The sequence below is a fragment of the Octopus bimaculoides genome, chromosome 1 (assembly GCF_001194135.2).
Source record: "Octopus bimaculoides isolate UCB-OBI-ISO-001 chromosome 1, ASM119413v2, whole genome shotgun sequence".
NCBI classification, from domain to species: Eukaryota; Metazoa; Mollusca; class Cephalopoda; order Octopoda; family Octopodidae; genus Octopus; species Octopus bimaculoides.
The window spans coordinates 69,836,437-69,845,857 of NC_068981.1; positions in this window are offsets into that span (position 1 = coordinate 69,836,437).

A 9,421-nucleotide genomic window follows, 5' to 3' on the forward strand; every position below is an offset into this window, starting at 1 on the left:
ATATATATGTATGTATGTATGTCCTTTGGTTGCTGGAGAAGGGGTAGGATATCTGTCCTGCTAACGATACTTATTGTAGAAATACAGGTGAACGACATTCGTCTTATCCCCAGACAAAAAGCAAGTCTTGATTCTTGAGATTATATCTCCTTTTCATATAGATGTCATCCCACTCGCCAGTTGATAATCGTTACGCATCTTCTTGAGGCGGATATTTTAAATATAAAACAACCATTTTTGCTGTCCTTCAATACATATATCTGTATTTTATTTTATTCTATATTATTTTTGTGTGTGTCTTTGGTCAGTAAGTGTTATTTCCTATTTGCATATATCAAAAGAAATGACTATTATTCTGTTGCATTTGTAACCTCACCAATATTTTGAAGCTGACCTATTTTCCATCACATTTCAGGCAGATTCAGTGCTGTGTGGTAGCAGAAATATTGTTATAGCAAATATTCTGCTCAGTACTACAGATTTGCTTGTCAGAGGAGAGGGTTTGAAAAATGTAACAAAATCAAAGTCTGAAGGATATATTTGCCATTTTTAATACTTTCTAGTGGTAAGCAAATAGAAAATGCCAGCTGTCACCCAAAGATAAAACATCGTATTCCACCGTGTTACTTGATCATAGTTTACTTTTATTTTATCAGGTTGCGAATGGCAGAGCTGCTGTTCATATTTGACGATGCGATAAACCACAGAAATGCATGGGTCTTACGATTCATAGCCCAATATATGTTTTTACTTCATCGAGGAAGACAATTTTCTTCTGGTTCTGTTGCAGCAGCGGAATGTCTCCTTACGTTGGATATACCCAATCTGAGTACACAGAAATATATCTTATTCAAACTTGTTCCCATTATGTCACACATCACCAAACGTACCTGATGCAGCTGTAATGTAAAGGATTTCATTCGCAACGGCCTGTGAAATGCAGATTTGGTTTACTTTAATGATGATGGATGCATTCTTGCGAACTTCGATTTCAGTTACAGCTCGGGGTGTGGTTTCACATATGTCGTCAAGACGGGAGAATTTCTCCCGGGACTTCTCCTGCAACAGAACGTTTCACACGTCCCAATACATTCGAAATAAGAGTTTACTCGAATATATGTTAAATGTTTCTGCGATTGTGTTTCTATCATTCTTGCTTGAACACGTTTTGTGTACATCGGTGAATGTAACGTATGCTGTTCTTATAAGTATGAGTTCATGCCGCAATACATTTAGAGGTATCGATCGCACTGACACAGTGTGTGTAGTTTATACGCCAATTTACTGCAGGATACCGTTCTCAGAAAGCTCCCTAAACGGTACAGAGTGTTGAAAAATTTTGAATGTCTCAAACGAGCTCTGCGACTCGTTTGAAGTGATCTAGAATAAAAGATTTCGATATTTTGCTATTGTTACAGAATGCTCAGTATTGTTCATTCGATCCACCTCCATTGAATTGAATCAGCAGTCTGGGTCATATATGCTAATAATATGGAGGATATTCGCTGATGTGCTCTGGCGTAGCACATGTGACGCAAAATAAAATTTCGAATTATTCCTGGTCAGATTTTAATTTGTTTTGAGCTTAGATGAGAAAATGGAGCTATAGCAATACCGAAATAATTATAAGTATTATTCTCGATTACCTCGGGCGAGTTATCTCACTTGTCTGGGACATTCAGTGCGCCCGATAACATTTAGTTTATTAGAGCTGCTTTTAATTTGATATGTAATATATTGATATACAGGCGCGAGCGTGACTGTGTGGTAGGAAGGGCGGGCTGACCAAGACTTGTGAGTGGATTTGCTAGTCGGAAACTGAACGAAGCTCTTGGCAATATGTGTGGGTGCATGTGCATGCATGTGTGCGTACATATATACATATATGTATGTCTGTGTGTTTGTATGTAACTTTGTGTATGTATATATATATATATATATATATATATATATATGTATATATATATACATATATATACATATACATATAGGCGTTATTGTGTGCCTGTGTATTAGCGTGCGTATTTGTGTTCTTTGTGTGTTAGCATAGGAGATTTCTTCATAAAACACACAATTTTCTTTACTTGCAACAATGCGTTGTTGAGACATTTGTATTTCATGAATGCCGTAGTATTGTTTCTTCATATTTATTGCAATCGTTTATTTGTGCTTGGAGGCTCGTGTGTTATGTAACAGCATAGAGTCATTGCACAATTTGTGTGTATGGCAACAATGTTACTAGTAAACAAACACTGACATGAGATGGCTATTTAGAAGTCAAGCGGGGCCTCATCGCCAAAGGATCGTGCGTGTGTGATTAGAAACAACTGTGAGAATGCTATTAACATACTGAACAGTGTCAAATAGATAAGCCGGTGGATGAAATACATATCTTACAAATGGTGTGTAAATACAATGAATATACTTTGTGAATGTGCGAATATATTTCTTTAGTCTTTAAAAACTGAAAACAGTTGCAATCTCATGCTTGCTTTTATCGTGTGTAAACATAAATGGGCTACACAAAAGAGACCATATGAAAGAGAATTTTAATGCAATCATTTAGTATATTGAAGTCTTGCCAAACGTGTTAGTAACATAAATTCTAGCAAATCTTGTAGTTACATACATATTTAGAAACTATCTAACATTGCTAGATGAAATGCGCATTCGTCATACAATACACGAAAAATAACAACTTATACACATAAACAAGTATATACATTGGCTGATCGATCAAGAAATGTTTAGATTTATGTAAGATATAGAACACTAGCCGGAAAAGACAGAAACATATATCGACAAACATACATGCACACACACGCACAGGCACACACACATATACGCACGCGCGCGCGCAAGCACACACGCAAGCACAGATATAGATGGAAACGCATGCGTGGCTACACACCATAGAAAGAGAGACGAACTAAACAGAGCAGAAAATACGTGGGATCGAGAGTCACTGAAGATGTCATAGATTGTGTAACGAAAGATGTAAGACAAAATATAGTAAAAGAAAAAGATCAATAAAGCTGAATTGAAGAAGGAATTATAGTGTATGTGTTTATTTGCAAAAACAAAATATATGTATACCATCTTGAAAGATAACAATATCTGTTACAACACATGACGTCGCATCAAGAATTTTGCAAACCAAACACGTAAACGTAAGATTATAGTTTTTTGACTAAGTAATAGTAAATTTAGTGCCAATTCATGCTTAACTTTTGGGAGACAGTAAAAATGTGCATAGAGAGAGAGAGTTGAGGGAGTAATTAAGAAACTGCATAGACAGGTTAATGTATTTGATCGCAAATTGCAATAAGCAAGTTTTAGCTGATCTTGTATGAATATATGTATTGATTCGTTTACAATTCGTTAATATAAATATTGCATCCAGCACACAAATATACTTATTTAATATATACAATCGTTAATTAAAAGTGATTATGATTTACTCTGATGTGTTTATCCCTTGACATATTTTGATATATTTTTCATTTGTCAAAACATTTCAAACATATGCTTATATAAATATGGAAACTATAGACGTTTTGACTTGTACCTAATTCTCAGCAAAATCCAGATATGACCGACGCACAACATAAATCACAGGCAGTGAAATAGGCTCATAGGCATATATTCCACATTATTTTCAAAGAAAACAGTTTCTGTTGATCAACAACATGATATAATCAAATACTTCCCCAGAAAGAAAAATATTTTCTTTCTCTTTTCTCTTTCTAAATCTCTCTCTCTTACTCTCTTTAAGTGAATGCGTGTATGAGTAATTTTATTTCTTTTATAGGATTATACGTAGGGCTTTTCAAATTTTACATGTATTATAACGAATCCGTCAATTCCTTTACACCCAAACATGCAAACATATATTCACAAGCACACTCGTACACACACCCGCGCGCGCGTGCGCGCTAATACAAATATACACATATCAGATTTCCAGGAGAGTTTCAAAAATGCATAGGCACACGATGGATACATAGTATGTATGTATATTAATCAGTGTATTTAACTGGTGGTATAGCTCACGCCAATTATACGGTGATTTTTTTAAATGCCTATACGAAACTTTTTAATACGAGGTGATACCAAGAAATTTGTGTTTAAAAAATATAACTTATTTCCCTAAGTTTTAACATCATCCCTTTCGAAATACTCACTTTGCAGAGCAATACACCAGCCTTAGCGTTCCTCCCACATTTGGAATCCGGCGTGGAATTCGTTTTCCGTAAGCGACTCGAGGTCCTTCTGCGATTCGCTCTGGATATCGACAAGGGTTTTAAAACGACAACCTTTGGGGTTCATTTTCAGCTTGAGGAAGAGATGGAAAATCCGCATATTCTAAATCTGGTGAATAGAGCGATACCATGTTTTTGACGAGACATTCACCAGTGAATAGAGCTCGCTAACAGAGATCATTGTCGTCGTGAAAAATCTAATTTTCCGCGCTCAACAGATTCGGTCAGTTTCGTTGAATGTCTTATCTCAAACTCTTCAAAATGTCGCAGTAGAAACTTTGATTGGCAGTCTGGCCCTGGGGGCCGAAATTCCAATGCACAATACTGCGGATATCGAAAAGTGTGATGTGCATGCTCTTGATCGATTTGCGATTGTGTCGTACATTCTTCGGTCGTGGAGATGAAGGGTTCTTCCATTGTGACAACTACGGCTTCGTTTCAGGGTCGTACTCGTAGACCCATCCCTAATCACCGGTGATGATCCTCAATATGAAGGTAGCGACACGCTGACGAAGATCTTCACAGACTTCGATGCGATATTCTTTCTGCCTAGTAGTCATCAGACGGGGAACACTCAGCAGAGACACGGCGCATGCTCAGTTCAGACGTTTGGATCGCCTACACAGACCCATACGACAGATCAACAACATCAGCAATATATGTGATTAAACTTAGACGATCCCCATGCAGACGTTGATGAATTTTTGTCCACATGTTCGGAGTTGACCCTATGGCAGTTCTTCAAGATCGCTCATCGTCTTCCAACGAAATGCTTCCACCTTTGAAGCCTTCATGCCACTCGAATCATTGCGTACATCCAATTACTTCGTCCATGTAAGCTTGCCGAAGCATTCTCAATGACTCTATAGTAGATATCCCAAGTTTAACGCAAAATTTCACGTTGGCTCATCGTTCCAGCTTCCTGTCCATGACAAAATCTAAGGCTACAGTATACACGTAATCACAGAAACACAAATGTCACAACTTGTGAAGTAAACTCTGCAATTTCACTCAGTACAATGCTACATGAGGGTCGCAGCTTGCTCTCACTGCGCACGCATCCGAGTGCTGCCATTTATTGGTTCGCTACAGAACTGGTCCGTAAATGTTTTGATATTACTTCGTATATTGTTCAACGTTCTCAGTGATTCACAGTAATTTTTGTATGAAACTATTACAGGCAATATCAAGATTATCCTTTCACTTCTGTTTTGTTATAATCACGGCATTTTGAAGGACCACTGCAATAAGTGTGCAAATCTGAGAGTGGAGTATGTTGAATAAAATCATAATTAACTGATCATACTGTGGTTTTTGTTTGTTTTTTTTTACTCAAAGCCAGGAACCTTTCAGGACGCCATTGTATGTTGTTCCAAACTGGGAATACTTTCGACAAAATTTATATATATAGTATATGATTATTTATATTTAAAATATATTGAATATTATCCTATTGTATAACTGATATTTCTCATATTTCCTGAGTATCCTTACTGAAATACACCTATCCATATACAGAACGTTGTATTCAGGACTTTGCTAACATATTGTGAGGAATACACAATACTGTACTAATGGTGTTGCAATGCATATAGCGCTATTACTGTTCATCCGTTCCAGGTTCGTTTTGATTTTGCTATTTTCATTGTATTGAAAGTGTTTTACGAAGAATGTGTGCGGTGCCTAGTAGTGTTATTTTCTCTATTATATACATTTGTCTTGATGTTTTCTTTTTTGTTTTTCATCATGCCAAATGCATATCCTATTATATGGACTATTTCTGTTTTTCGGCTCCTCTTTCTGATCATCTCTATTTCCAGATCTCCATTGCTTCTCCATTTCCTTTTTGTGATTGATACGTCCGTTAGAAGGCATTTTTCATGATGAGCTCTGATAATTATACCCGGTCTATTAACCTAGATCTCTGTATCTGTGTGTATCGGCATATCCCAGAATATGCTTTCTTTCTCATTTACTGAAACCTTTCCTGGCATGTACCAATACCAATTTTTTTCTGATGTCATTCCATAGTGTTGGCAAAGCTTCCAGTGTATAAAGGTCAGAACTCTGCCATTTCTGCTAAGACTGGGCAGCCAGAGACAATATTATTCATTGTTTCTTCCCCATCATACATGTTCTACAGTTACTTATTGTATTTTCCTTCATTATGTGCTCCTCGTAGTTTCTGCTAAGGTGGCTTTGGTCTTTGACGCAATTGCAAACCCTTTAGTCTCTACTTTGTGTCCTAATCTTCTTATTCATTGTGGGGATTTTACTTTGTCAATATATTTTCTGCTTAGTATTTGCCATATAAGGGTTTTTCATGGCATCGATTTATCAGGGTATTTTGTAATTCTAGTTTCAGTTTAGATTTCAGTTGTTATACAGCTGTTGTTCACTTTTTTCTCCATAGCTGTCAGGTACTATGACCTCCATCTTGTATTTTTCAGCTTCCCTAAAGACAGAAAGAAATCTTGTGGTATATTCATGTTTTGTGGCTATTTGTACCAGTTTTCTTTGGTTCTGAGGTTGAAGTTTCTGTAATCCCACGGTGTTTATTTTATAGTAGTTCTTTTGTTGTCAAAGGTTTCTACCTCCTTCCGTTTATTGTATATATATAACCGCTCTGTGTCAGGTTTTGGATGGTGTATCCTAAACCCCGTCATTATATTTCTAGTTTTTTCTTCTGTCTAGTCGGGTTAATTCCTTTAGAGTCCAATTAAGAGTATTGTAACTGTAACTGCTAACTGGGACAGCTAAAGTATTGATACTTATTATCATGGTTTTTGCAATGACTTTCGTTTTACGTATTAATTAACTCGTCTATAGTATTTCTTCCTAATCTCTTTCATTTGTGTGATTTACCGTACCTAGACAATGATTTCTTAATATTTGTATATATGGGTTTGGTCTAATTCTGTTATTTCATTTTCTTTATCTAGTGTGATATTATTAATATTAACTTGTTTTCCTTTATTCAAGACTACTTTAACACATTTTTATGGGCCGAAGTTCATGTTTATTTCTTTGACAGTTCATGCACTGTCTATAGTTATGTTTCCAGCTGTTTATTATTTGCCGCTAACACTTGTTCACGGCGAGGCTAGCGTTTCCAGGATCCATGTGTGAAAACAGTTTTCTTTCGGCTCTCTTCGATTCTGGCTTTATTCATCAATAGCATATATTTACTGCCATATGAGTTTTTGTAGCATCACTTCTGCGCTTCTAGAAAAAAATTTTTCTTTCAGATATCTGTCCATATTCCGCGATATTGTTGCACTGAAGACGTGTCAGGCACACGTAGACAGATAGATAAATGCACCAAATCACATGTGGCTACTGGAAAATGGGCTGCTATTGCTCAAGACGGGTAGCAGTGTTCTCATCTGTCAGTGATATATATATATATATATATATATATATATGAATGATTTTATGCACCACATTTCTATGAGATGTTCTAAAACAACTTTTATATTAATAATAGCCACGTGAATGCAGAATGCATTTCAAGAAAATACTTTTGCTGCAATATCTGAATGTAATGAAAAGCGGTCGTTATTATTCTCAATACGATGGTTTAATTATATATTATGCAAAATGCTAGTTTTCTAAAACTTTTAAATGATTTCAAAGTATTTTACTTAAGGTTGAGAGCATGAAAATATACTTAACCACACTGAAGTATGTTTAACTTAATACAAGGTCATTCTACGTTTCTTCCCACATGGGACCATGTAGTAATATCATTTATATTGTTGTAGAAAACATATTACTCTCAATCTATATCTGCTGATGACTGGAAACGGATTTAAAATGTTGAATTCTATATATATACAAAATTTAAACTACTTTATTTTAATTACTTTCAATGTGCTTAAACAGGCACATATAGGCACAGAATACACATACACACAGAGTGCTACCATGCTAGATAGTTTTATATAAGTGTGGGGGTGAGTGCGCGTGCGTGTGTAGGTGCGCGTGTGTGTGTGATGTATTTGTCTATTTATTTATCCATCTTTGTATGTATATGTGAGAGAAAGAAAGAGACTGAAAGAGAGAGAGGGAAGAATAGAGTATATACAAAATAATAAAAAATGAGCTTAAAATAATTGTGTAAACGCTACAAAGCCACGCAATGCAGCATTATTAGATATATGTAATAAGATTTTGAAACTGTCAACATAAAAACAAGGTAAAGGATAATTTTGGGTGAATCTGTCCTGCAAGCACTTAGATCCAAAAATACATAAATGCAAATATATATAAAGACACATGATTACATTTGCATACATACGCATGTGTGCATGAACGTGAGAATATATGTTCGAGTGTGTATGTATTTATTTATATCTACCCGCACGTAAATATGTATACTTATAGAGGAGATGACGAGAGTGACAAATATACGATGCTTTTTAAAAATCAATATAGATTTCAAGAGATTTACTTCGGTTTTCATTCTCCAGAATACTGTGTACTTTTCTTTGTCTAATCCAGTATGCAATCTGCATTCATAACGAATAACCTGTTTCCTTCAGCCAAGACTTCTTGTATGTATATAAAAATATATGATATAGACTTGTATAATATAAATACTGTTCCTAGATTGTCAGTCAACGAATATTAATAATGTATATGGGAATGTTATTTTTATTTATTTATTTATTTATTTTTTGTGAGAAGTATTTCTATGTATGGGATTATAAATTGTGAACGACAGTCAATCATCGTTTGGTTTTGTTTTACTTCTAATGTTTAAATATCTATATTCTAAAACTATTCTGAAGCATCGTCAGATTTCAATTTCCGCCGAACTAGTTTAATATACATATATAACGTTAATATTTTAAAAGTCATAATGCAGTGACAAATCGTGATTCATTAACGAGGACAGAGCTTCCTATATGCCGCTTACGTGTTATATTTCTGTTTGTCTTTCAAGTGGTAATAATATATACATGGTATGTTAACCGATTCAAACCACACCATATATACTGCTGCATTGCTAAATCGTGAACGAAAACGCAAGCGCAGGTACAGAAACACACACAGAATATCTATCTATCTATCTATCTATCTATCTATCTATCTATCTATCTATCTATCTATCTATCTATATATCTATCTCTCTCTCTCTCTCTCTCTCTCTCTCT